Source organism: Manis pentadactyla, chromosome 15 (genome assembly GCF_030020395.1).
Source record: "Manis pentadactyla isolate mManPen7 chromosome 15, mManPen7.hap1, whole genome shotgun sequence".
Classification (NCBI taxonomy): domain Eukaryota; kingdom Metazoa; phylum Chordata; class Mammalia; order Pholidota; family Manidae; genus Manis; species Manis pentadactyla.
In genome coordinates this window covers 55,252,955-55,280,778 of record NC_080033.1, presented here as the reverse complement: position 1 = coordinate 55,280,778, position 27,824 = coordinate 55,252,955, and the positions used below count along the sequence as shown (strand labels likewise).

Below are 27,824 nucleotides of genomic sequence, written 5' to 3'. Positions count from 1 at the left end.
GTATAACAACGAAGCAAAACTGAAGGAACAAAACAGCAGCAAACTCACAAGACTCCAAGAAGTGACTAGCGGTTACCAAAAAGGAGGGGTGGGGGAGGGTGAGTGGTTGGGGAGGGAGAAGGGGACTGAGAGGTATTATGATTAGTACACATGGTGTGTGTGTGAGTCACGGGAAAGACAGTGTAGGACAGAGAAGACTAGTAGTGACTCTGGTATCTTACCACACTGAAGGACAGTGACTGCAATGTGGTATGGGGGGGATTTAATAACATGGGTGAATGTAGTAACCACACTGTTTTTCATGTGAAACCTTCGTAAGAGTCTATACCAATGATACCTTAACAATAAAAAATAAAAAAAATAAAATGACTTATCTGATAACTACTTAATTTCTGTAGGATGAAGGTAGCAACAGTTCTTAACAAACATTAAAATAACTTCAACTCAAAATTTGTAGAAATATTTGAAGATTACAAGTGTTCCACAAGGCATAGAAGACCCCACTAACTAGGGACACTACTACCATTATCCACAATCAGGAAGGCCAAACATTGTAAAGTGTTTCCTTTCTACTTCACTTGAAGAAATTTTCAAAATCTTTCTGAAAAATAAACAAGACATTGAGGATAGCAGTAAAATTTCTGAAAAATGAAGGCAATCTTCCATTTCCAAAGATTAACATATAATGAAGCCACATTAACATAGTGTATTACTGTCACTATGAGAGTCAATGTAAACAGAAAAGAGAATCCAGAAATAACCCCAAGCGTGTAAAAAGTTGTAATTTTAAATTAGTGGGGAAGAGAGGATTATGTCATAAAAGGCGCTGAAAAACTTCAAGCGTTTGGAAAATACTGAGTTACATCTTTAATCAATCTGGAATATACTGTTGCCATAGGAGATAAAGAAACATTAACCAAACCAAAACCCAAAACCAAAACCAACCTGGAAAAAACAACAGAGTACAGTAGCCTCTATCTTTGTGCTTAGACATATATATAACAGGAGAAACCAAAGGAAATGATTAAAATTTTGATCACCTTAAAAAAACCTTACAGATGACATACATATATTGAACAAGACTAAAATGGTCAGTAAGAAAAAGTATTTGTAGCATATATGACAAAAGATTGACATCCTTATGATATAAGCAAGGGTAAAAATTGGTAAGAAAAAGATGAACACAAAGAGAAAACTGGTCAAAGTACACAAAAAGATGACTCAAAGAAAAGCAAATGGCAGGTGAAAAAAAAAGAAAACAATCTCCTCAACAGTAAAAGAAATGCAAATGAACATAATGTGACAGCATTTAAACTACTAGGGCTGTTTTAAAGAATAATTCCCAATGTTAGTCATGGTACAGTGAAATCAAGGTAACTGGTGATATGAATCAAGAATTTTTGAAATATTCAAAATGTGATCTAGTCATTCCACTTCAGACTTTATGCCCAGAAATAATCAGAGATAAATACCAAGATTATATTATAAGGTTATTTTAATCAAAGTGAGTAATTATAAACAGCCTAAATGTATACAGCCATAGGGAAATAGTTAAACCTGGTAAATGATGATACATCCACAAGATGTACTATCACACAGACATTTAAAAATCAAGTTTAATACTTAACATGAGGAAAATGCTCATTCCATTTAAAAGAAAAAAAAAAAAACAGACAGTAAGGCAGAAGAAACAGAATGAAGTATTCCTAAAAGTTCAGGAGAGCTTAGACTCTCCAGCCAGAGACCTGTACTCCAACATCCCAATTCTGGTTCTTCTAGTTACTAGCAGTGTTATGTGGAGTGATATGTTATGCTGCCTTTCTGTGTCTCCGTTTCTTTTTCACAAAACAGATAAAAATTGTATCCACTTCATAGGCTGCCATGAAGATTTTAAATAAAACAATGTACTCATAGAGCCTGGCTATTGTGCTCCTCCATCTCCTTACAAGCCACCCCAGAAGGCAGTGAATACATGTCAGCAGAACCAATATATGACCTTTCAGTTTCCTAGAATTCTAATCACAAACCTTTCACCCCACAAAAATGACTTATCTGATAAACTTGATTTCTGTAGGATGAAGGTAGCAACCAGCTCACAGAGTCTGGTGACTAACCAAATCCAGGAAAGAAAGAAAAAAGAGCCAGAAAGAAACAACAGCCTCCCAGGCTGGCTTTTCTTATTAGTCTGTCCAGGATTTTGCAGTCCAGATGAAGCACAAAAACTCAGGATGGTTGAAGTTCACTGAATCAACTCCAAACTCTTCCACTTTGCTCCCAGAGTTCTGTACAATTCGTTGTCATCCTTTCCATCCATCCAACCTCATCTTTGGGGCATCTTCCATATAAGTGCCTACTGTCTTATCCCCTTCCCAGCTCAAGTTATCCCATAAATCAAACCTTCTCAACCTTGACTGTACAGACTGACCTCAAGTTTCTTTTGTTTTCACTATAGTGCACGGTTCTACGTCTGTGTCTTTTCTCCAGACTATTAGCTTGTCCAAGGCAGGAACTATATGCCTTTTACTAAGTATCTCCTATGGCAATGAATTCAAAACCATGTCAGGTAAACAGTGGGCACTCATATCGATGCCACTATTATATGAAACATGTATAAAAGTTTCCTGCAAATGGAATCACTGAACCCAAGAATGGACTAACAGTTACCAAAGGGAAAGGACTGGGGAGGATGGGTGGGAAGGGAGGGATAAGGGCGGGGGGAAAAGAAAGGGGGCATTATAATTAGCATGTATAATGTGGGGGGGGCATGGGGAGGGCTGTGCAACACAGAGAAGACAAGTAGTGATTCTACAGCATCTTACTACGCTGACGGACAGTGACTGTAATGGGGTTTGTAGGGGGGACTTGGTGAAGAGGGGAGCCTAGTAAACATAATGTTCTTCATGTAATTGTAGATTAATGGTAACAACAACAAAGTTTCCTGCAAATGACAAGAGCAGGAAGGGACCAAAGCATATAAACAATGTTTTATTTTTCCAAGTGGAAGCTTAATATATGAATTTATTTCCTTATTGCTACATTTGTGTCATTTCTTAAGTAGAAAAACAAGTCCTAGTGACACAATTATAGGTTAGATTTTTTAAATCCTGCTACATAAAAATAAAAGCTAACTGTGAATACAGCAACTTTTGAAGACTTAGCAATTTATCGCTTGATTATATGGCTGTATTGCAAATGCGTCAGTTATTTCCCAAAGGGAACAACCAAAAAAACCTTTTATACTCGCCAATGCAGAGTTTAGTCATTTGGAGAGGTAAGTTATTATAAAATATACATGTACTAAGAATAAGACATGAGTACTGAGAGTAAGACAGTAGAAAAGAATGACTTCCAGGAGTCTATTTTATAAATAAAACCATGACTTTTTGTTTAATATACTATCGTTTACAAGGGACAAAAAACCCTGGAGCCGATTAGAAGATTATCTATACTCCTGGCAAGAAATAGTACCCCAAGTTCCCACGAGCTTCCATAAGCCACAGCAATTCTGAAATGGTCTAACATGAATGTCATCTAACAACTCCCCTTCAGACTGCTCAAACTATCAGATAGCATCAGAAGGCAGAGAAGGGAGGAGATACTTTTTATTTCTCTTTTCTAGATCTTCAAATTAGAAGAGTGTTTTTACCTAGGAGACTGAAAAACCTAGCTGGTATTGACTGTAGAGAACATTAAATGTCATTATGACAAAGGGAAGCAAACAAAAAAATTAAAAATAAGTGATTAGTTTCTCCTGAGAATGAAAGGAAAAGTTAAATGACTTTTATTAGATGCATGACACTAGACAAAAAGGAATACAAATTATTCACCCTCCTGGAACAAAAGTTAGGTTTAAAACGTTAAATGAAGTAACCACTTTACTCTGCTATTCCTGAAAATATACATACCACCATCTTATCTTAGAGCTTAAGATACATCAAAGCAAAGTATCAGGACCATTAATAGCTGTAAACAAGTACCAAGACAGTTGCAGACTACAATTCAGAATGGGGAGGAGCTGGGTGGAGAGGATGACTCAGTCTGAGAAGCAAAAAAATTATTACTGACTATTTATTTCAGGGTGATCAGAACGGAAGTAGTCTTTGTACTGTGGACGTAGCACTCACCTAGTCAGCCACACACACACATACCTCCTCCCTGTTCTGTGCCATTAACTTTAAAAAGAGCAGTTGAAGCTTTTGGTTTTTTTAAAATTAAAAGGTAAACAAAATTATATCTCTTAGGTTAAAAAAAAGTTAAGCGCATCCCAGTTTTTGTTAACAATCCTTTTCCCCATTAGTTAATGCTGAAAGGTACAGTCAAAACAAAACAATTATTCTAACAGGTAATAAAGTATTTGTAATGAAAACAGTGAAACTACCATGGAAGGAGGTAAAGACAGTCTGTTGCTACAAAGATTAAGAAATGCTTACTCTTTAAATCTTTCACCAGTAATTATTTTTCACCAAAAAGTACCTGATACTAAGTACACAGAGATGAATTTCCCCTTTATTTACTTGAAGAAAAAGAAAAAGAAAAAAAAAAAGTTCTAACCGCACAGTGCTTGGTTCTTAGGGGCACCTCATCTGGCAGGGAGACCAACAGAAAAGCAAAATAGCAGCTATACAGTAGCTATTACTCCTGTAATTGGAGTTAACATGCTTTCTACCACCTGGCATAAAAGATGGCTTAAAGGGTTAAAGGTGGGCTTCAAGGAGAGGAATTCCTAAAGATGGATCTTAAAAGGATGAGATGGACCTTGCCAGGTGTACAGCAGAGAGGAGCATTCTAGCAGAGGGAATAGCATATGGGAAAAAAATATGGATGGAATTAAGACAAATTTTATGCAAAAAAAATTCAATATAATCAAGTGGCTCTGTACAAAATCATCTTAAATTTATTATTGTGACCTGGTTTCGGAGGCCATGTTCCTGCTCCTAATTAAAGGTAGCCTGTTTATTTCACTTCTTGAACATTGATTTTTGCAACAGATGACAAAGTTTATCTGGGAGTCAACATGCTAGTGCCACAGTACCAGTTCAAAGCTGCCTCCCAAGCACATGTCCTTCTCTGCTCTTCACAGCCTGAATGACCCTTTTGTTGGCAGAGAACAACCTTATGCCTCACTTCTCCTTGTTCTCCCAAGGGTGACTATGTCAGGGACCACCAGGTCCCCCCTTGCCCTATTTCCAACCCACAGCCCTGAAAGCAGCTCAGAGTTACAGTCTTTGCAGCAGTCCTAACAGTCTTTCATCACTGGGAATATGAGAAAGGCTGGGGAGCTATAGCAAGTCTATCACTTTAAATAAATATGTTATGAAAAGGAGTATATTATACAAACTGTAGAATTTACAGAACATCTACAGGCACATCTACAGATTTGGGGGTAGATTCTACCTAAGCAGTGGTTCTTAAACATGGCTGTTATCAGCATTACCTGGTGAGCTTTAAAATACACAGACCCCATTTCAGAAGGTCCCTAGCCGATTCTGATATAAAATCTATGCTTACTGTGGCTTGGGAGTGACTGACCTAGAATACAATAGTTATTCACCCTAAATATAGGTCTACATAAATCCAAGCCACTTAAATACCCAATAGTTCTCTACTATGAGAATTTTTGCTTCAATTCTTTAGAACAAAGAATTGTTTTATTTATTTAGATAAAAATCTACGAAGCCTACCTCAAAACTAGTATCAATCCCATATAAGCAATAATGGAATGTATGACTCACTAAGGAAGTACTGAAGTTTCACCTCTGTCATGGGTACCATCATTATCAAATCTCTCTAGATGCTATGGACAAACTCAACACATTACAAAGGGAAAAAAGAGAATGGACATGCATAACAGAGAGAACTCATGGTTTTGCGATATGTCTCAAGTGACCATGTGGTCATGCTTTAGTATCTCTATAATCCAGTACTCATGAAGACTACTTGGTAGAACCAAGACCATTTTTATTTGGTTAATGGGGTCTCCCATAAGGCCAATATCAAATTAGAAGCTAACAGCTTAAATTCAGCAATGCACATCTAGACCAATGGCATAATAATGATAATAATAAATGGCAATGTAATGTCTTTGAACAAAGATCAGGGAATAGTTTGATTAAAAAAAAAAGAGCAAAACATTCTTATTAGATTATGAAAACAAGTAATGTGTCAACTTCCTTACTCTTCAGAAATATGGCAACAAACACAAGAAAGAAGGAAATATAGGCAATAGCTTACCCAAAAATTCTGGGGGAAATTATATATTCATAAATACCCAAAAGACACAAGGAGAGGAGGAGGAGCAAAGACCTTGTCTGATAAGGGGCCAGAAAGAAAACAATTATAAAATAAAATTTACTCCCAAGAGGAAACCAAGTAATTATTTTATAGTCTGAACATAAATGTACAACAAAAAGTTTTAAATAGGAGTAGAAAGTTGAAAGACACATGTAAAACAGAAACACGAATACTAAAAACAATTAGTATATCCTCTCTAATTATATAATAGCAATTATATAATAGCTCTGTACCATACCTGTGAATGTAAAGTACCTTGTACCTGCTTTACAGTGTATGATAGGGACCATGCTATGCCAGAGCTTTGTGATACCAGAGTTTATTTAAACAAATATGGAGTAGTGGGCTGAAATAATTTAGAACTTTCAGTGGTCCAATCAGACTATACTAAAAATAGAGGTGCCTACCAAACCAGCCTCTAAGAATGGTCTGTTCTTATCAAAGAAAATTATTGAAGGATTCTGAAAAAGTCCTGAGTTACACAGAAAGAGATGAGTAAGCTCAAAATCCTAATCGCCCTGGTATTAAACACCAAGCTTTAAAATTAGCACCAGACAGAGGCTGACAATACACCGTATACATGGACAAACTTTAAAGTTGGTGACAATATTTTAAAAATTGGCAAATACATACTGAAAACCTAATGTGTGCCAGTGCACAGGTGTACTATATTGGACAGCAGTAATGTATAGTCTCCACATTGTTTTCTAGAGATATATAGTGATGTTTCTGTCAAAGGAGATCTAAAAACCCAAACGTTTATCAAATAATTAGCTATAGAACCAAGTGCAACAGGATTAACTTATGAAACCTGGAGTCAGTCTCAGGAAGAATAAAAAGGTAGGAGCACTTGTCCCATATTGATGACCTTGAGTAAATCATTTTGTCTTTTAGCTTTCTTATCTGTAAAACCAAAGCTTGCCAGATCACTTAGAATTTAGTCCGGCTTTAACACCCTACACTTTTTTAAGGTTATCAGTTAGATTCATCCTTATAGGTAAGAAGGGAACAAGTATCACCACTTTCTAGCTAAAAAACTCAAGACAGGCAACTTTAACAATTGCAAAAAGTGAAACTGTACAAAAAGATGGAGCAAAAGGTGCCCTCCAGCTTCTCAGTCCCCTTGTCCATAATCCACAAGTCAGGCAGACGTCTCTGAAACCTATTTAAGTGAAGATGGCTTATGCACAGCACTCTACTGAGGGGCATTTACACCTGCAGTGCAAGAAATTTAAAGAGGAATCCCTTTGTCAGGCACAACTGCCATAAATATAAGATACAATCTACCAGACTGGCTCTTTCCTTGCCCCCATTAGGACAGGTTTTAAATGAGAAAGATTACTCAAAGTCAGGGTATAATCACTGTTTGTATAACCCCAACCATGGACAGAGCATCAAGACGTCTGCTCTTTTCTTCAAAAGCCCTCACCAATCTAGGACATTTTAGGACCCTATTTCCTCCTTCCTTGTTGGGGAAGCCAGTGTATATCTACCTCTTTCAAAATAAAAGAGAATTTAATTTCAGTGTGAAAAATGCTTAGAGCCATTTGCTGAAAGGTACATGTATCAAGAAGTCAATTTATCAGCAAATATCTACTACTGAAAATAGTCAAGAACAGGATCAAAAAAGGATCTGAGTAGATAAAACAGACATCTCAAAATCTATGCACTTAAATTTACAATTAACTGGGCTCTCACTCAAAGTCCATTTATTATTTCAGAAATAACTCAAACAGTGAGGAGTAGGAGAGACAAAGCATTAGAGGCAAAAAGGTGGACAACAAGGGACTGCTGTCCCCTCAAGGAACAGGTTAGAAAACTTAATGTCCAGCAATAAGAAAGTATATTCCTAGTAATTTGAAGTAACACAAGGTATCTAATAAGGCAAATGTTCATAACATGTTAACATGAAGAAAGGTCACAAGGAGAATGTAAGACAAGATTCCAACTTAGTTTAGCAGAACAAAACAAATAAAAGTAGACAAAACAACAATTCTGGTGAGGTCCCCTAACTTATGTCAGGCCAGCATTTTATCTTGTCTGGACCAATGCAATGGCGTTCAAACTAGTTTCCCTGCTTCCCTCTTACTTCCTTACCACCTGCTTTTTCCACACAGTGACCACAGATTTCTAAAATATAAGTTCATTATAAGCAAGGAGACTTCCCCTCTGAAACTTTTCATGTGAAGACTCAGGCTGGATTTTAAACCCTTTTAACTGACTTACGTGGTCCTTCAGGATGCTATCAGCAGACCTGCATTCAGCCTCATACACTTTGCTCAAAAGAATACCAAACTGCTTTCAGAAGCCTGGGTCTCCTGACCCTAAGCCTTGTACATGCCATCCCCTCTTCTAAGAATACAAATGTAATTCAGCTTCTACAAATTTATCCTATAATTATTGATACACTAGTACATGTTCCCAAAGACCTGTATCCAAGGATATCTACTAGAGTATCTTTCTCTAACAGTAAAAGGTTGAGAACAACTCAGATGTCTGGAATTATGTGTACAGTATGCCACCATTTTTTTTTATTTTGGTATCATTAATCTACAATTACATGAAGGACATTATGTTTACTAGGCTCCCCCCTTCACCAAGTCCCCCCCACATCCCCATTCACAGTCACTGTCCATCAAAATAGTAAGATGCTGTAAAATCACTACTTGACCGTTTTTGTTTTTTTAAAAAAAGATATACAAACACATGTTTCTATATGCACAGAATTTTCTCTGGAAGGATATATGAAAAACTGACAATATTGTTATCTGTAGGGAGAAAACGGGGGAATTAAGAGATGGATGGACATTAGTACTTTTCACTAATACCATTTGAACCATTTGAAATGTATTTCCCCATGCACTTGTACTAAATGTGGCAGTTACAGAACACGTGTTGTATAGCACAATTACACTGTCTTTAAAATTCTATTATATGGTGCCGATTTGTCAAAGTGCAGGGAAAAAAATCCAAAAGGGAACACACCAAACTATTAATAGTGTTTACCTCTGGGGAATGAAAATAAAAGGGTCCTTTAAGTTCAATTATTAGACTCTTCCAAAGAATGAAACCAAACATTACTCGGGTGATATAAAAAAATTTAAGAACAAATTTAAGTGAGGGAAGTTTTAAGAATTGCCTCACTTCCCTCTAACACTTGGGCAGATAGATGGCTGCCAGTACCCTCCTCCTGCCTGCACTTCTGCAACAGGTACAGCTCTAGCAAAGCTCTTGATCTATTCAGGAAGTCTAGACTTTACTGCCAGAGTGAACTAGGCAAAAACTCCTTTCAGTATTTCATTGCATTTATGAGAGAACTTTAGTACTACTTTCTACTATACTGGGTTCCTTTTTCCCTTTAAAAATCATGTTAACAGGTAATAGGAAAAAACACAGATAAACATGAATATAAACCTATAGATTTTGTAGAAACATTTTGATTTATATGTACAGTCCCCACCTTGTATATACACATATTTATTACTCTTACACAAGAGATCATATTGTGCATACTATTTGATGATCTTCTTTGTTTATGTAGTATATCTCAAAAATCTTCCTATTTCAATATATTTCCATACGTAATGGTTGTGTGATATTCTAACATATAGATGTATTTTAATTTGATCAGTCCTCTATTGCTGAATATTGTTATTTCCAGATTTTAGAAATTCCACTTTACCAAATTAAAAAAGGAAAAATTTATTTTCATTATAATTAACTATGCTAATACAAAGTATAGAAATCCAAGAAAAGTCACCCCAAACCTAACCACCTTTGCACTACTAGTCTTTTTAGTAGTTGAACATCATTCCCAACATGGGGTGAGACCTTATTTACTTATTCATTTCTCTACTGCTCAACAGATTTTCTGATTAATTTTATTTCCTAATCCATAAAGTCCCAACTTAGTTCACTGAACTCTTATATTATCTGGTAGTCATCACTGTTCAGTTTAATGCAAAATATATACAATGACCAACTACTGCTGAAGTCTTTAGATCACTTTCCCTCTATATAGCACACTGTAGTTACAGTTACATACATATTTCCCCACAACGATACTTCATTTAATTGCCATAAGCCTGTAACAAGGTAGATATGTTATTTTACAAATGAGAAAAAGAAGGCACAGAGTCACCCACTAATGGACTTGCCAAAGGTCATATAGCAATTAAACTTCACTACTAAGACTTGGTACGCTAACAGAATTAAAATAAAATTTCATGCTTCTTTTATATTTCCTGATACCACCTAGGTCAGGGTCTCTCCTACAGAAAGCCTTTCACAACATCTTTCCCCAACCTCTCTAACTGACCATCCCTCCTTGCACCCTGAACATATTTATCGGTGTATTAAGACCACTTATTTACAGATCTGGTGTCCCATACTCAAGACCACCAGGAAAAGGATCCTTTTCTTATTCATCTTTGAATCCCCAGTACCTAATGCAGTGCCTGGCACAAAGTAGAAAGGCAAGTTTTCAGAGTACAGACTGACCACACTGTAAATGTTCAATAAGTACTGCAGACATTTAGAGCACATCTATCTGGGTTGATCCAATTCACATCATTTCAGAGAAAGTCACACTTCAGTACATCTAGAACCAATTAGGTTTAAATATAAAATGTACATTCAAAGAGCAAGCATTATCAATATAGAAAATGCAATTCTTAAGTGCCACTTACATTAAGAGCAATACATACTTTTAAATATACTTAGTAATTATAAAACACACAGAACAATTAAAATTTGAATCATTATCTTAGGAGTCACAAGGTCCACAGCTTAGAATTTAGTCATTTCATTATGACTCTGACTTGAAGAGAGATGAGGTAGGAGAGTTTTAACAAAATCAATTTGTTGTTAATTATGTTTGAGTTAGTATGACATTTGTTTTCAAAATTCCATTTAAGAGAATTTAGTTTTAGATCTGGTTTTTCTCACTGCTTTCTCTTTTCTTTTAAATTGAAAGTCTTAGATCATTGGAATGGTCTTGATGACAATATTTCTGACTTGATCCAGCCATCTAGAACTGCCTACCAATGTGTGCAGAGCTCTAGTGCATGTTACGTATGTGTAGGAACATGTATGTAAGCAAACAAACATCATTTAGTATCATTTGACTTCTATATTCCATAATAGGATTCTACAGGGAACAAGGTATGGAGCTGTTACATAGCTCTAAAGTATTGCTTCTTGAATGTTTCCACTGTAGTACCTATACAAACAGCACTTCCCAATCTCAGGCACCCATTCCCCATTTTGTCAAAGACCTGTGTTATCTTAGTCATGCAGTTTGCATTCTGCTCCTAAAATATGCATTTGTTTTAATGTAAAAATTTTTAAATTACTTACCAGTTAAATTACTTAACTCACCGCCCCCTCAATGAGCACAACTGAAGCTCCAAGAAGATGGGTCATGTTTATCTTGTGGCTTCAAGTACCCCGGAACATACCACTTTGTACCCTAAGGGTATTCATATCCCAGTTTGAGAAACAGGGATCTAAACAATTAAATAGCCATAATACTTAAAAGCGACCAACATGTTCCTATAAGCCCATTCCCCAAACTCTTAAGGTCAGTTTTCTTAAGAGCTTTTCAATCAGTACTGTTTCTTTTTTCAGCAGTATACATATACTAATGTACATTAGTATACATTCTGGGCCAACACTTCTAAAAGAACCTGCAGGGCAAGAGTTATTTCTGGAGTGACAGAACACTTGCACACAGACCTCATCCTTCCCATCTATTGAGGTACCAAGCTGTCCACTTAGAAAAAAGAGATTCAAAGACAAGGAGAGCTTTCACTGCTGTTCCCTTCCTCTCGTATTTGCCCCAGGCACAGCTTCTAAGAAAAATCTTAGTAGTCACGTGGATGGCTCATTCACGTAAGTTTATCTAATTTCAGCATTTGTAATTTCCACCTCTCCTTTTGCTGTCACAAAAGTGCAATTGAACTATTTTACATTTTTCTAGAGGAAAAGAAAGATGTGCTTCTGGTAGCCTGAGAAGACATCATTTTCACAATCAGAACCCTACTTTGTTGTTTATGAGATCCCAGGTGCCTAGCAAACCCTGACATTAATGAGGCCTATGTCAAGTTCCCTATGACATCCATTGTATTTTTTAAGAGAAATTGTAGGCTAAATTTTAAGTGATCCTTTCAAATGTTTAAAAAAAATTACTGATGACTGTAGCACTGATGTAAAACATGGGTCATCAGCTAGATTAACTCACTTTAAGACAACTTTTATCAAAGATCCCAGCTTCTCCAAGAATATGATTCCACCTGTTCCTCATCAAAATACAAATTGCCTCAGGCCACGGACTTTTGAGGTCATTTGCCAATAGTCAAAATACACATTCCAAGGGTTTCTATGGAAAAGCAGCAGCAGCCACCATTTCCTGGGATCTTTACATACACATTCAGAACTTAATGTTTTACACACATTCTCATCAGCTCCAAAAATGATCTCTGTAATTCGTGTTATTCTCTCACAAATGAGGACTGTTGGAGCAGAAAAGTTAAGTAACTTGTTTGGTGTCACCCAAAAAGTATGTGGCATCACAGTGTTTCAAACTGAGGACTCTGACTGTAAAGCCTATACGCCCACAACCACCCACCGCTGTACATCTCCTCTACCTAAGAATGATCCAGCAAATCCTCCAAACCCAGAAAGGTTTGATTACTACCATTTTTAAGACCAGAAAAGAGAAGTATCATTTACCTCTCCGTGGCTGCAACGTCAGTTTGAGGACGGAAAACAGAACCTAGCTCTCAAGCCCCTGGTCAGCAAAGCAATGTGTCCACTAGCGCATCATGTTCTTTGGCCCCAGGTCAGTGATCATTCTAAAAGAGAAGTACAAATCACTTTATGAACACAAATACATACAAATGCACATATAGCATGAAGTGTCAAATGAGGGCAAGCTGAAGACAGATAAAATTGGGAGACAATGTACATGTTAATATGTCCTGTTACTAATTAAGCCATTCTATAAATTCTATTGGCTAATAATAAAACATTCAGTTACTTATTTAGACATCTATTAATATAGAAAATTAAAGCTTTGTGATGATCAAGATAGCATCCGATTGCAATCTTGCAACCAAATAATGGCATATGTATATACAGTCAACTAACAAAAAGTTAATTCTTATAGATGCAGTGATAGTACATTGCTTTATTTCCTTACCTTCAGCAAGTAGTGGTTTTACTGATTAAGTTGGTCTACACCACAAGACTATTTTTCAGTTTAATAAGACAACAATGGAGCTTTCAGTGACCTTTCAAAATCCCAGAAGCAAAGCAATGAAACACTCCTTAAAATTAAGTGGTGAGCTGACAGTTTTCTCCCTAGATTACTAATAAACTGTCAAGTTTCAGCATTAGGTAATGATAAGAGTGGAACTTAAATCCAAAGGAAAAAAAGGAAAGAAGGCAAGGAGGGAGGGAGGGAGGAAAGAGAGGGAAGGAAGGAAGGAAAAAGAAGAGAGGGAGGCAGGGAGAGAAGGGGAAGGAAAAAATAAATTCCCAAGTGAAATGAAAAAGCTAAATTTGAATTAAGCATTCCTAAAGAATTTGGCATATGAAGTACAACTAAGAGGGAATCCATATCACAGTTAAAGCCCACAAAACTAAGCTGATAAAATACATTCTTAAATGAAGCTAAACAAAAGTCTCTGTTGAGAGGCAACTTACAACAACAAAAATGAGGATTAGTGTATTTAGTCCAAGAAACACTTTTGTATTGGAGTTCATGCGTTGTTACTAGTATGCCAAAAAGGGAATGAGATTTTGTGCATCTGAAAATTGACTAAAAATGAGGATCAAGCATGGAAAAAAAAAATCACTATTCTTGGGGTATATGTTAGCAGTCTACATGCAATGTCACACCTTTGCATTCAAATACTAGTCACTGAGTAAATACACAAAGATACTGCCAGGGAAGATCTGAAGATGAACACAGTGACTAAAGATTAGGGATGCTTAAAAAAACAAATATGGTATGCCAAATTTATACAGCCAACTGTGAACCATGGTCCTCAGAGTTACACATTCTTTGCCATTATTGTTCTTTTTAAAGCTATATGTTCTTTCTCAAAGTATTAAATTATGACAAATCTTAAGCTGTTTGAAGAGGCACCCAATTTTTGGCAAAAGAGCCTGACAGGTAAACAGAGTAGATAGATGATCAGCTAGGTTTTGGTTTAAAAAAAAAAAAAAGCCTATAAAGTATATGATGATGTGTAGCGAAGCTGATGACAGCAGCATCCCTGAAACAAAAAACCAGCGTCTAGATGTTACTGTCTACCAGCAGGCACACTGTGCAAGGCTCTGCCACAGGATTCCTCCTCAGGGCCCTAGTCAGCCACAGGTGGCCCCAAGCCACCCAGAGAAATCCTAGGTGGCTGCCCTCATTTTTGGTGTTCTTTAAAGCAAAATCTTAAAGCTCTTAGACTTTGAATGATCTTAAGGGTAACTTTTACAGCTCTTAAATCTTAATGTTGGCTGAATGGATCCCCAAGGATAACTTTTACAACTACTCTTCAAAATGTATTTTCCTAATTGGATGGATATTACTGACTGATTTAAGTAATAACTTCCTTTAGGCAACCTTATACCCTCAATTTATTCTCTCTGTAGATTTAGTTGTCTAATAAAAACAAAGTATGAATCCTGGCATACAGGAAATCTCAAAGGATAGCAAATCTAAAGACAAGATTTATACCATCAAAACAGAGTAAGTGATGAAGCTGATGACTGCATAGGGCATAACTGAATCAAGAAGCAAAATAAGGTCTGTAGAATACAACGTTAACAGGGGAAAACAAGCTATTCTCCCCTCAACTACAGACTTGCTGGACTTTAATTTTTAATCCACATGGAGCTTATTTTATTAAGTAAAACATGCCACCTGCCACCCACAATTTCAAAAGGAAAATAGAGGGGAAAATCATAAGAATGCAAAAAGTTACACAAATGGACTAATATTTTAGACAATTAAGCATGGTTTTATTCTAAACCCACACTCAATTAGCGCTACTGCATTTAGTTGCTTAGTACCATGTTTCGTGGAGGAGGGTGAGAAGGAACATTTTATAGAGTTCAAAAAGAGTTTCCTATGAGGCAGATTGCTGCTAAACCCTACAGACTGAGATTACACACAGTGACCTGGACAACTTTGCTTAGTTAGCACCAGGGCTGTTTTAATTTCTTCATCAGTTTGACACAGCTTTTCTTAGTTAAAAAAAAAAAAAAATCAAGACTTTCTTTTCCTCAAAGCACCCAAGATGATAGATACATCAACTGCTGCAGGACACCAGTACTAGGATATTTGAGGAAAATACAAGAAGAGAAAACTCTGGCTGGCAATTCAACAGGAAGTTTTTCAATGATGCAAGAAGACTTAAGGACAGAGTAAATTTAATACACATACCGTTTAACTTCTTTTGCCGCCTATAGCGGACATAGAATTTTAACTTTCCTAGTTGATCTAAGCTCAAGGAATGCATGAAGATTCTACGTATGTGAATGTTTACTTCATGCTCAACTGTGGGCTACAAGAAATTATCTACTAAAGAGTAGTTACTTATAGACGTAGATATTTATAAACCAAGTGCAGCTAGTGCAGTATTCAATTACAGCATCCACCCTCATATTTCAGCGTATGGGCAAATTACCAGTGGAGTGTCAAGAATAAATTCATTCTGCCCTACTGGCGCTTTAGATCCGGTTACACAATCCCGGGGCAGAACTGCCTTCGCCTAGCCCTAGAGCATCAGGTACTAAGTACTGTACTAAGTTAGAGTCAGGACATTTTAAAGCGGGAGGAAAACTTAAGGGTCGCCTGAGCCAATTTAGCCAGCCCATAATCCCAGGAATTTGTCACATCACTTGAGATCAGAATTAAATTAAGTTTGGATCTCTTTGAGATCTCTTAGCGCACAAAGTCAGGCTGCTATCACTACAAGGGGGGTCAGACACTGGTCCAGAAAAACTTGATGCGGATCTCGTGTCTCTTCCTCCCACCGTCAGAGGGCCGCATCGGTCGGGTCTGGCCACGAAACCGGGCGCGAGTTTGGGGGCTCAGCGGGGCCCGGCGGGGGCGGCGAGCGCGCATCCCCCCGCCCGCCCAGGCGGCGTCGAGGCGCGAGCAGCTCAGCCAGCCTTGCAGAGGGAGCTCTCGGCAGCTCTGGGGTCCCTCTGCTCGCAACTGCAGCAGCGCCGCCTGCGCCACTCGGCGGAGACGGAGACCAGCGGCGTCAACGCGCGGACTGGGAGCGACCGCTGAGCGCCCAAGCGGCGGTGGAAACTCGCAGGGCGGCCGGGTAGGTTCCGGGGACCGGGCGGGCTGGAGGAGGGGCAGCCAGAAAGGCGTCAGCCAGGGCCCGACACCCACACTGCACAGACACCCGGCTGAGCGCGCGGCACCAATGGCTCGGGACCCTTGAGCGAAGCGAGCGCTTAAGCTGGGGCGCGAAGATCGCCTCTAGGCAAAGGACACTAGCCGCGGGAGGGGCGGAGGGCAGAGGGCGGGCCGCGGCCGGGCGATCAGCCGGGCCAAGAGCCGGCCTCGAGGGCAGAGACAAAGGAAGGAAAATGGAGTCGCCGGCGCGCGGGCCTCGGTCGCCGCAGCCGCCGGAGGCCTAGCGCGCCGGCAGGAAGGAGGCCTAGCGGGCGGGTGTGTGTGTGTGTGTGTGTGTGTGTGTGTGTGACGGTAGGGGGGGGGCGGCCGGGCCGCGGAGGCGGCGGGCAATGGCGGCGGCCGCGCCGCAGCAGGGACGGTAGAGGGAGACAAACACCCCCCGGCGGCGGCGCTGGCGCCGGGCTGCAGCCAGCGCCGACCGGAGCGGCCCCATCGTGACACCTAGAGGCGGCCCGCGAAACCTCCTCCACCCCGGGCCCCCTTACCTCCGCGCCACACCCCCCGCAGCGCCCGCTCCGCCGCCGCTCCAACGCTCCGGCCACCCGGCGTCCCCGGCCAGCTCCGCGCACCCGCACTGGCTACCGTCGCTGCCGCTGCCGCCAAAGAAGCAGCTCCGCGCACGGTTTAATCGCTCCACAGGCTCGGACACAAAATGGCGGCGGCGCGGTGTAGTGCGCCTGCGTCGGCGCTGCCGGGGCCGCGGGTGCTGATAAGGGAAGGGACGGGTGGGGGTGCCGGTCGAGCGAAGAGTGGAGGGCGGGGGAGGAAAGGTGAGGGGAGGGGTTGGCGCAGGGCAGCATGGGAGGCAGCCCCGGGCGCCAACTTTCAAAAGCGGGCGCGATGGCGTCACGAGACGCGCCGCGAGTCGCGTCACGCCGCAAGCGCCCTCGCCGGGTCGCGCGTGGGCTTTGCGGGCGCGGAAGCGTTAGGGCTCCCGCTGGGTGGGGCTTCCTGGGCGGAAGCCATCGCCTCTAGGCAGTAGAGAATTACGGGTGCACTTGACCTGGTTCCCTAGTCGCAGTCTCCCGTCCTGAACCCGTAGAGGGCGAGAGGGAGGGTGTTTGGAGGAAGCGTACGCTGGGCAAAGCTCTGGGGCTGAGGCGGCTCTTGGGAGGGGCGGGGCTGAGGCGACTCTTGGGCGGGGCTCCGTCCCAATACCCGCCCTAGCCGGGACGGACCCGCCCTCCGAACTTCCCACGGCAGCCCGCCACGGAGAAAGTCTGGGCCGGTTCTTGGGCACTCCCAGCTCCTCAGAACAATCCAGCACCCGCGACGGCGAGAAGGGCTGTCTTTGTCCAGCGGCTTTTAGGGATCACTCTGCCCTAGAAGAAGGCCTCCTAAAACCGGATGCGAAAGAAGACGGGCCTCCTAATACCTCCTTTTGGTGTCCCAGGCCACCTCAGCCCGCAGAGGCAGGCCAGCGGAAGACCAGACTTAATGCTTTTACACGATCATAGCAGTCTTTTGCCGAAAGCACTTTGTTACTCGTCGCGGTGTAATCGTGTACTTGAAAACGTGCATTTTTTTGCCCTTGCCGGAGAGCTGTTGAGTAGTCTGTGGGCGGAGTTCTCCAGCCCCTCACGGGGCGGTCGCCCCTCCCCCTCCCCAGGATGCACCTGCCGTAGAGTTCGCCAGTTACTGACTGGAAGATGTTGGTACTTATGGGAATCTGACACAGGACTGTGTTCTCGACTCCTGTACCTTAAATATCACGGATAACAACAAATGCACCCAGAGTTAAAGGGACGGCTTCTGTTCCACTCAACTGAGTGTTCCATTCATTATAAGAACACCAGCCCAATATTGACAGATGTTTTTTTTTTTTTTAAAAGGAGTCAGAAATCTGGATTTTAAAAGTGTAAAATCTCCATATATTCAGTGTTTGCAACTGAATCAGATGTTTTTAAACTGCGTGAGCTGATTAAACCACGCGTGTGGGCTGTCAGTTTGGACCTCCGACTGGGAGGAAAGAAGTTCCAAGGCCAAATCCTAGGCAATCCAGCATTCAGACTTAGGGTATTGGAGGAGACAGAGGGAGCATCCAGGAAAGCAGGATATCCACAGTGTTGAATTTGGAATCCAAGGGCACTGAAGGTTTCAGGAAAGGAGTGGTCAACTCTGTCTAGTGCTGCTGAGAGGTAAACTTAGTGTCAAAGACATGGCTATTGGACTGGTCACCTTGATGGTCACTGGAGAATATTATTGGTGACTGGCTTAATTCATGTTGGTAAATCAGAGACGTGGACCTGACTAGAATGGGTTGAAGAGTGAACCACCAAGTGAGGAAATAGAGCCAGCACACTTAGGCAACACCAGAAGTTTTGCTGTGAAGAGAGCAAAGAAATTTAGGGATGACTATAGAAGGGTATGGAGTCAAGGGACAGGTCTCAAAAGATGGGAGGGTTCTAGAGCATGTTTATGTGATACAAGAGAGAGGTTTGCTTGACCTATATGGGAGTGAGGTCCATGGGAGGATATAAGGAATCTGGGAGGATTGACCTTGGATAGGAGTAGGATACTTCTACTATGATAATTAGGGTAACAGAAGTGATGACGGATGCCAATGCAGGAGAGAGGGCTTTAATGCCTTGGAAGCGCTGTGTACCCTTTGAAGTTTGTGATCAAGAGTTTAAAGTTAAACCAGTTGGCCCAGTGTGTAGTTTTTCTCCAATAACACTCAGCTGCTTGGGTACAGACATGAAAAAAGGGGATAATTTGGTTTTTCAACACCAGGGTTCAAGTTTTATGCTTCTTAGTCTCAGCTGCTAATAATTAGAATTAGCTAATATTCTGGAAAAGTGTGAAGTATTTGGAAAATTTACATGTGACCCCTTTTTCTAGAAACCAAATGATCCTATTTGTCTCTTATGTACACCTAAGGACTCAAGCATAAAGAAATAGCAAACTTAGAGGAAAATTACCAGATACCTCTGGAATATTTGTACTTTGCATTTTCTTCAGCCCTCCCCCTCAAATAGTTCCTGGTATACTTAGGAACTATGCACTAGAAACAACACAGCTGAATTGCACTTAAATTCTTAGCTTCTTTTTTCTTTCTAGTACCTTTAATAATCTGATTAATTCACTTTCTCTAAAACTATCTAAAACCATCTTCCTTATCTTTAAGAGTCAGCTACAAGAATGCCTTCTAAAACTTTAATGTGGCAATATAAGGCAATATATTTAGATGGGAAAAGCCTCAACTGTATTTACAATTATATTTACAGCCGCTATGGTCTGAATATTTGTGTCTCTACCTAACCCCCCAATGTTTGTATGTTGAAAGCCTAGTGCTAGATGTGATGGTATTAGTAGGTGGGACCTTTGGGAGGTGCTTAAGTCATTAGGGTAGAACCTTCATAAATGGGAGTACCTTATGAAACGGCATTCATAGAGATCCCTAGCCCCTTCTACCATGTGAGGACATAGCAAGAAGGCATCTATGAAGAGGGCCTTCATCAGAATGCAACTGTGCTGGTGCCTATATTGGACTTCCCAGCCTCTAGAACTGTGAGCAATAAATTTCTGCTGTTTATAAACCATCTGGTTGGTTGTATTTTGTTATAGCAGCCTGAACAAACTACATTTGTTCAGAAAGACAACTGTATATCAACTATATTTACAGCTATATGACCTCTGAAGCATCAGTTAGAAGTCAGAAATGGGGTCCAAGTGACCTTGGAGTCTGCTTTCTGAAGATAAGGATCCCATGGGCTGTTCTGACCAACACTGAGAAAATTCTGAGGATCACTAGGAAAGAACAAAATGAAATGTTTTCTTTCCCTGGTAGGAAATTGTGATATGTCTTACTTTGTAGAATCGGCTCCAAAGACCAAGGAATGGAGAGCCAAACCAAAAGGATAGGCTGTTTCAGGCTGGACAGAAACAAGCTGAGAGGGGAAAGTAATATGATAAGAACCTGTGAAACAGTTGGAATGATAAAAATGAGAGGTTTTTGTTCCCTGCTGCACTACTCCAGACTACCTCACCAGTGAGAACTGTGGTGATTTAAAACCACTCAGTGATTTAAGGAAGAGTTCTTCCCATAGACTGACTTCTAGGTTTGTAGTCCACAGGAGTTCAGGGTATTATCAGCAGAAGGCTGTCAGCTTACCACATGGCACTGATGAAGTCACTACACTCCAGGGTCTGGCCCTCAGCCTCGAAGGCAAGACCAGGAAAGGCAAGACTCTGCATCCTGAGAGTGGATTCCTTCCGTAGCGACTTGTCAGGTTCAGGAGCTTGATGGGTAATTGGAGTGCTACTTTACTGACTGGCAAGTGGACCAGTGTCTTCATGCTGGCAAAAAGCATGTTCTCTCCCTACAAGAGAGCCTCCTAGGAAGCCAAATTACTAGAAAGTCTTGGTGAGCAGTTAAAATTATTAAGAGATGTTAGTTATGTGCCTTAAATGTTTAATATCACCCTCTCTGGATGCTGGAGTCAGATTGTCCCATATTCGAGTCTTGTCTTAGCTCCTTATTAGCTGTGTGATTTTGGTGAATTAGTAACAACTAAACTGCAGGTTTCTTCTCTATAAGAAGAATGGTAATTGTACTTTACAAGATAGTAAAGATTAAATGAGAAAATACATGTAAAGCTATTGGCACAGTTCTAGCTACCAGTAATGATACAATAAATTTACACCATTCTTATTATTTCTTCTATTTTTATGTTTCTTGCTCCCTCACTCCCAAATCCACCTTCTGAAGGACACGGCCTTTCTAGATTCATAGATTTATTAATAGAATCAGTTACTGACAGCTTTCCCTTGGTCTGGGAGCCATTCTTTCTGGGAAAGGTGTACTTTGTGCTGTAGTTATCAGGAGAACAATTCTATTTCCAAGATCTTCCTTGGCTCCCATTGTCACCCCATATAAAGCTTGCAGTAATTATGGTCATTTTGTTCGAAAATCTTTAAGCAAGAAAATCAACAAATGAAGGAGAGATGTGTTGATTTTTTTAAGTAACAATGAATGGGCAAGAACCTTCCTACCCACTTTGGGGATAAGATCTGAAGTTACACTTGAACACTCCTGTTGCCTCTGTATCTATTGAGGACATGTGTGAGATATGATCGAATTCAGCAAACATTCATTGAGTACCTGCTGTGTTCAACTCCCTGTTACAAGCACTAGGGACACAGAGGTGACCCAAGATGTGCTTTCTGACCTTGAACTCAAAGTTTAGCTGGTCAGACTTTTTAAAAAACCAAACCAAAACAAAAAACAATTAATGCAATAATTGCTCTAATAGGAAGAAATAAACTCAAAGGAAATCATTCTTTAGAACTACCTCATTTCAGCTGGGTATTAAAGGATCAGAAGGCATTAACAAGCAAAGCAAAAGCATGTAGGGTGAAGAGCTATAGTGAAGGGGTGTAAAAAGGCACAAGAGTAGTGGGGGATAGCAAGTTATCCAACACCATTGGACTAGGGTGTAGAGTATTGATGCTAAAACTTGTAAGACATTTGGAAGACTTTCAATGTCAGTCGCCAAGGCCCATCATTTTCTCCCAATATTTTAAAGGCCTGCCCTACCACATCATCTCCTACCAGACCACAGAAATTTTTTTCCTTATGATGTCTGCTTTCTTCTGATCCCTGTAAAAGCCATATTTATTTTTTATCTCTTAGCTCAAATTGCTTTCTAAAGTCTAAAGGACTTTACCTAAACCTACATCCCACATTTGGGAAGTACGTCATTTTTGTTCTCTTTGCTCTTACCTTCATTTTTCAGGCAGGCATTGATCACCCTTTAATAATGTATTTCATCTATACATTTTGCATTTTGCAAAACATCTTTATATCTGTCCTTTCAGTTGATGTTCACAGCTCTATTGGGAAAGCCAGGCATGGTTTTCTCCTCAACTCAAGAAATGATGTGACTTGATCAGAGTCATCTAGTAACTTGTTGGCAAACCAGAGTGAGTACTCAGGTCTTCCAGCCCTACCCCCTCTCTTCCTGTTATTTCACTGGCTGCTCAGAGCTCCTCTGTTAGATAATACTTCCATTTTCACAGGGTCCTCTGGAGATGATGCTTTAGTTCAGAGGCTGCTTTGGAAGGGGAAGAAAAGTCTATCAGGCAGACTCTATCTTCCCCCATGCTCTTCCACTTCTCCAAATTTTATGTGATTTGTTTAGGGAGGAGTCTGCCCCTAAAAACAAGTTGGACACTCCTGCCTTAACCAAGAGGAAGAGCTTTACTGGTGGAAATTTCAAGCACTTGGAAGGCAGAGAGCACAGGTATTTGGAGTGATAAATTTTTGTATGTTTTAAGTAACTGCTCAAGACCCAGATCTATGCTCAAGCTAGGTAATGCTGGAGGTAGATGAGGTCCCTAGTCATTGAGTGCTTTATATTTTGTCTTATATTAGTCTGAAGAGGCTGGACTAAACCTCATGAACATTAGTAGATGAAAGTCAAGGATGGAGAGGCAAGTAAAAGGTATGGGCGGTGGGTAAGGGAGGAATGGATTGGTCACTGGACATCATAGTAGTCATATGAGACTTCACAGTATAGCAGGGATGACTCAAGTTTCTGCCTCCAGCACACACCCTCCTCTTCTTGCCCCAGATCTACATATCCAGCTTCTTTCTGGACACTTCCTCCTGGAAGGCACCCTGGCCACCTTACCAATATGGTCACTCTCCCTGGCTTCATTCTCTCATCTCCTACTTCCCATCAGTCAACAAACCTGTGCCTTCCAAACACTCTAACCTCCCCATCCCCACTGCCTTCATCCTGACCCAGGCCACTATCACTTTTGACCATAGCTTGAGACTCATCACTGCATCCTGCCTTCTCTCTCCACACAGCTGCTAAAGTGAACTTTCCAAAGAACAGACATGATCACAAAATTCCCCTGCTTCAAGTCCATGGCTGGCTCCCTAGTGCCCAGGGTAACTTCCAAACTCCTCAGCTACTCCACAGGGTTCCTGTGATGAAGCCCTGGCTCACATCCTCAGCCTTGTTCTAACTGCGCCCCTCTGGCCTCTGTGGATTATTCTTGCTTGTCTCCTCCATCAATCTGACCTCAGCTCTCCCTCCCCATATTATCCCCTGCTCAGGCTTCTATTCCTTAATTAGGATCCTAGTGGTGAAAGTGCATTCTGAAGAGCTGTACTTCATGGGGGACATGGGGAGTGTTTAGGGAGTCCAGACCTTTTCTGCATTAAACATGGTACTTTCATACTTAAAATGTTTTCATGTTGTATTTGAGATCAGACCAAGATATCAGTTAGGGAGTTGGATACAGGGAGTCAAGAGCTAGAAAAAAGTTTTAGAGGTGTTCATCGAGAGCTATTTCTTGACCGTTTACTATATTTTACCTTGGTTGCTAGGGATAGTAAAGACAGATGCAGCCCAATTAGAGAGTTGCCTGGAGCATGTGTTAAAAAATACAACTTCTCTACCCCACTTCCCCACTACCCTCCACCTCTGAATTTGAATCTCTAGGAGAGTTCTCAGGTGAATCTTAGAACTGGGTAAGTTGTAAAAACCTAGCCTGACTTCATTTATAAGAAATATCCAGAATATGCAAATCTATAGCAACAGAAAATAGATTATTGGTTGCCTCTGGGGAGTGGGGTGGGGATGCAGAGGCCCCTGATGATACCTAAGGGGTGCTATTTCTTTTTGAGTTGATGAAAATGCTCTAAAATTGATTGTAGTGGCACAACTCTGTCAATATACTAAAAGCCATTGAATTGTATACTTTAAATGTATGAATTGCATGATATGTGGATGAAATCTCAAAAGCTGTTAAAAAACAAACAAAAAACTTGGACTGAGCTACACAAGGGAAGGCACCCATCATCTTCCCCGGACTTGAGTGGTGCTTGTTACCTAGTAGAATAATCAGCAAATACTTTAGGATGTATATGTTGGAGAATTCATAGTAAACGAGCAATTGCAATGGGGTGTGATTAGGACTCTGCTAGGAGGAGTGCAGGTTCCTGTGAGGGAAGCATAGTGGAGGACAGCTTCCTGAAGAAATTTATGTCTAGATTGAGGCCTAGCACAAGCATTAGCAAGGCAACATGAGGGGAGGCAGCAGTGTACCATGGAGGGGCAAGCAAGCCCTGCAAGCGTTTAATGAGGCTTTATGAGCCAGGTTGAGGGGGCTTGACTTTTTCCTAGGAGGAAAGAGCCTGTAATGGTGGGTTTGTTTTAGAAGTCATTCTGACAGCACTATGGAGAGTGGATGGACAAGGGGCAAGAACAGAGTCAGGAAGCCTGTGAGGGGGCAGTTTTAGTGTCTAGATGAGAGGCCAATGTGTCCTGAACCTAACAATGGAGATAAAGAGAAAGGGACAGAATTTAGAAATATTTAGGGCATTTAATTGAGATGATTCTGATGGCTGGGACAAAAGAAAGAGTCAAGTATGAGGCCCAGTTGTGTGGCTTGAGTACCTGGCAAAAGCCCTAGAGGAGAAATTGTGAAGTGTTGAGTCTGAAACACCCTGGCCATTCAAAGAAGGTATCCAGTCAGCAGCTGGACATGGGGGTGAGGAGAGAGCCATGTGAATCACTGGCATATGGCTTTGGCATACAGATGGAAGCCAGAGGAATGGATGAGGTGGTTCAGGGAGTGAATTTAAAAAAAAAGGAGGAAAGCACCTAGAATGGAATCCTATGGAGTGATGTTTGTGAGAGGATGTTTGTAAGAGGTTGTAAGGAGATTCAGAGGAAATAGCTAGAAAAGTAGGTGTTAGCCATAGCAATTCAGCTGCTTATTCAGCAGCCCAAAGTCAGCATTTTTTGAGAGTCCATATGCCCTCGGTATATTCAGAGACAAGTGAGACTTCACTGTTGACATCAAACTCAAACCATGGCCATCACCCCATCGCAACCTTCTGAAACAAGAGGCCCGTTTTTGCAGGCCAATGACAGTCTTACTTTCTAAACATAGATTGTTCTTCCTTAGCAGTTTATGTAGGCCCCTAGAGGCCTTCCAAAGCTCACCCTCCTGTATTACCCAGGACCTGAAGAGCTGGGTCACCAGCCGGGCCAAGAGCCTTCTGTCCAACAGATGGGGGTGGATGGCCTGAATAGGACACTCCAGGGCTGTCTGGGATGCAGGGGGAGGAAGCATGTTATATGCTTAGGGTTCAGGAAATTGTATCCACACACAGCAACAGACAAGGAAGGTACCCCCGCTCTGTGGGTGAGACAAAGACAGAGCACTCTTCCCACATGCCAACCCATCTGCTTCTTTGCCTTCACAAATACGCCCTTTTGTCTAATTATTTTTTTGGTTCTCTGCAGTTTTGAATATATGAGGAAGAAGAGTGGGAGATAGGGGAAAAGGTAAGAGGAAAGGAGGGGAGTGCGGGAGGCTCCAGTGGCCATCAACACAATAAACTGTATCCTGAGTACCTCAGCCTGGTCCCTTTTTTGCTGTGCATGCTTATGAGTTTCCTCTGGGGACAGCCCCAACGATGATGGCTTAGGCATGGCTGTGGCCTTGAAGGACTGGATTGTTGGGGCACTTCTCAGTGCATCACAGGCCTTGGAGGCCTAATTCCTTCTGTCCTCTTACAGAGGCTGGCACAGACTCCACAGGACAGCTGGACACAGGCTTTCCTGCCTTGGACTCCTGATGGTGCCATCAGCCTCCCATCACTTGGGGCAGCAGGCTCCCAACTGTCCACAGAGTCTGGGGTAGCACCAATGAGTGCCTCCTGGACTCTGGCAGCAGGGTAGGAGGTAGGGGAAGTGCTGGGAGTAACTCTTCCCCATGGGAAGACCTGTGGGAGGAACCTGTGAGGCTGCTTATGTGTTGGGAGAAAAGAGGGTATACAGGAGGGAGGACAAGGGCTCTCTCTGACCTCCATCATACAGATATGGACCTGGACCAGGGTGTAGGAGGCCATCCGGCCATACTCAAATCACTGATGGAGAGGGCTCAAGTGGCTGTTCAGGGGTTGATCCACATCTTAATGGGGCAGAGGTCTGAGGCTTTTTCTGTCTTGGCCTTGACAGTCCTTTGCCTGTACCTGGCTGGGCCCACAGTGTCCTAATTCTAGCTCCTGCCCACCTGACCCTCACACCCACCCTTGGCTAGAGCTGAATAGTAGACTCTGGCCTCCGATCCACCTTGTATAGGATAGAGTTAGGGGCCCTATCCTTTCCCAGCATGAGAGAGAGGGACGTAGGGCCACTCAGGTTTTCAGTGACAGTCCCCATTGACCCCTGGCTGGGATGCTATCTTTCCATTCTCCAATTCTTGCCCAGGCTCTGCTGTCTCCATGGATTGAGCTGTGAACTCATGCTGGCCCAATCACTCTTGTCTATACTTTCCCAGGACCTGGTCAGCCAGTGTTCACTTCCTCTTTCCCCACCACTCAGGCTATGCTTTGGATTCAGGTGGACAGTCCTGCCCTACCAGTGGGCCACTAGTGGGCCTTCAGGCCTGAGGGACTCGGGCTTCTAGGGGTGGTTCTGTGACCACAACCCTCCTGCAGGGGCCCTTGGAGAGGCCAAACTGGCTAGCTTTAGTTGCTGGCTTGGTCCTTATCACCCATTTTCCTTCTCCATCCCCTGCCACCCCAGCTGACCACCCAAAAAGCTGAGCTGCACACAATGGCTCTTACACCCCACTTCATAGCCACAGAGGGAACAGAGCTGTGCCAGTGTACTGAGGGCTGCCTGCCTGTCCCCACGCCTGCCCCACCCCCACCGGTCTGGAATTATTAACCACCTGCATCCACACACAGGTGTTTCCTGTGCTCCTTCCTGTTGCCGGTTTTTTTTTTTCTGCTCAGCTTGGCTCCCCCAGCAGGTGGTTAAGGGCCTAGCTAAAACTCTCCATACACAACTCTAAAATGCTGGGGGGCAGGGCTCCCTGGGTATCTGGGTCACTACCTCCCCACCCCCTGGGGAAAGAGTTGGCACCTCATTGGCTCTTCCAGAATACAGGTGCAAACATGCCCCACTGTCATGCTGCTGGGCTACCACCACAGGCAACGAGACACCAGTGGGCAATGAGACACCAGAGTGGGCTCAGAGTGAAGAGGCCCTGCCCTAGCATTGCCTACTTTGCCCCTGGATAATAGAAGCCCTGGAGGGAGAAGGGAAGAGTGGAGAGTGGATTT

General features: G+C 41.9%; 2 protein-coding genes across 4 annotated transcripts in view; one reads left to right on the top strand and one right to left on the bottom strand.

Moving 5' to 3' along the window:
- Window positions 1-17,425, bottom strand: part of CTCF (CCCTC-binding factor) — a 40,009-nt gene extending 22,584 nt beyond the window's left edge. The window contains exons 1-3 of one of the 3 annotated variants that reach the window (XM_036897906.2): window positions 17,212-17,425; window positions 13,024-13,145; window positions 11,650-11,761 (exon numbers count right to left, since the gene is read on the bottom strand). The gene's annotated coding sequence lies outside the window, so the exon portion shown is untranslated. The remainder of the gene's footprint in view (window positions 1-11,649; window positions 11,762-13,023; window positions 13,146-17,211) is intronic. The other 2 variants (XM_036897907.2, XM_036897908.2) reach the window with 2 other exon arrangements.
- AGRP (agouti related neuropeptide) overlaps window positions 13,502-27,824 on the top strand; it is a 58,197-nt gene continuing 43,874 nt past the window's right edge. Inside the window, exon 1 of the mRNA XM_057493214.1 lies at window positions 13,502-13,507. The gene's annotated coding sequence lies outside the window, so the exon portion shown is untranslated. The remainder of the gene's footprint in view (window positions 13,508-27,824) is intronic.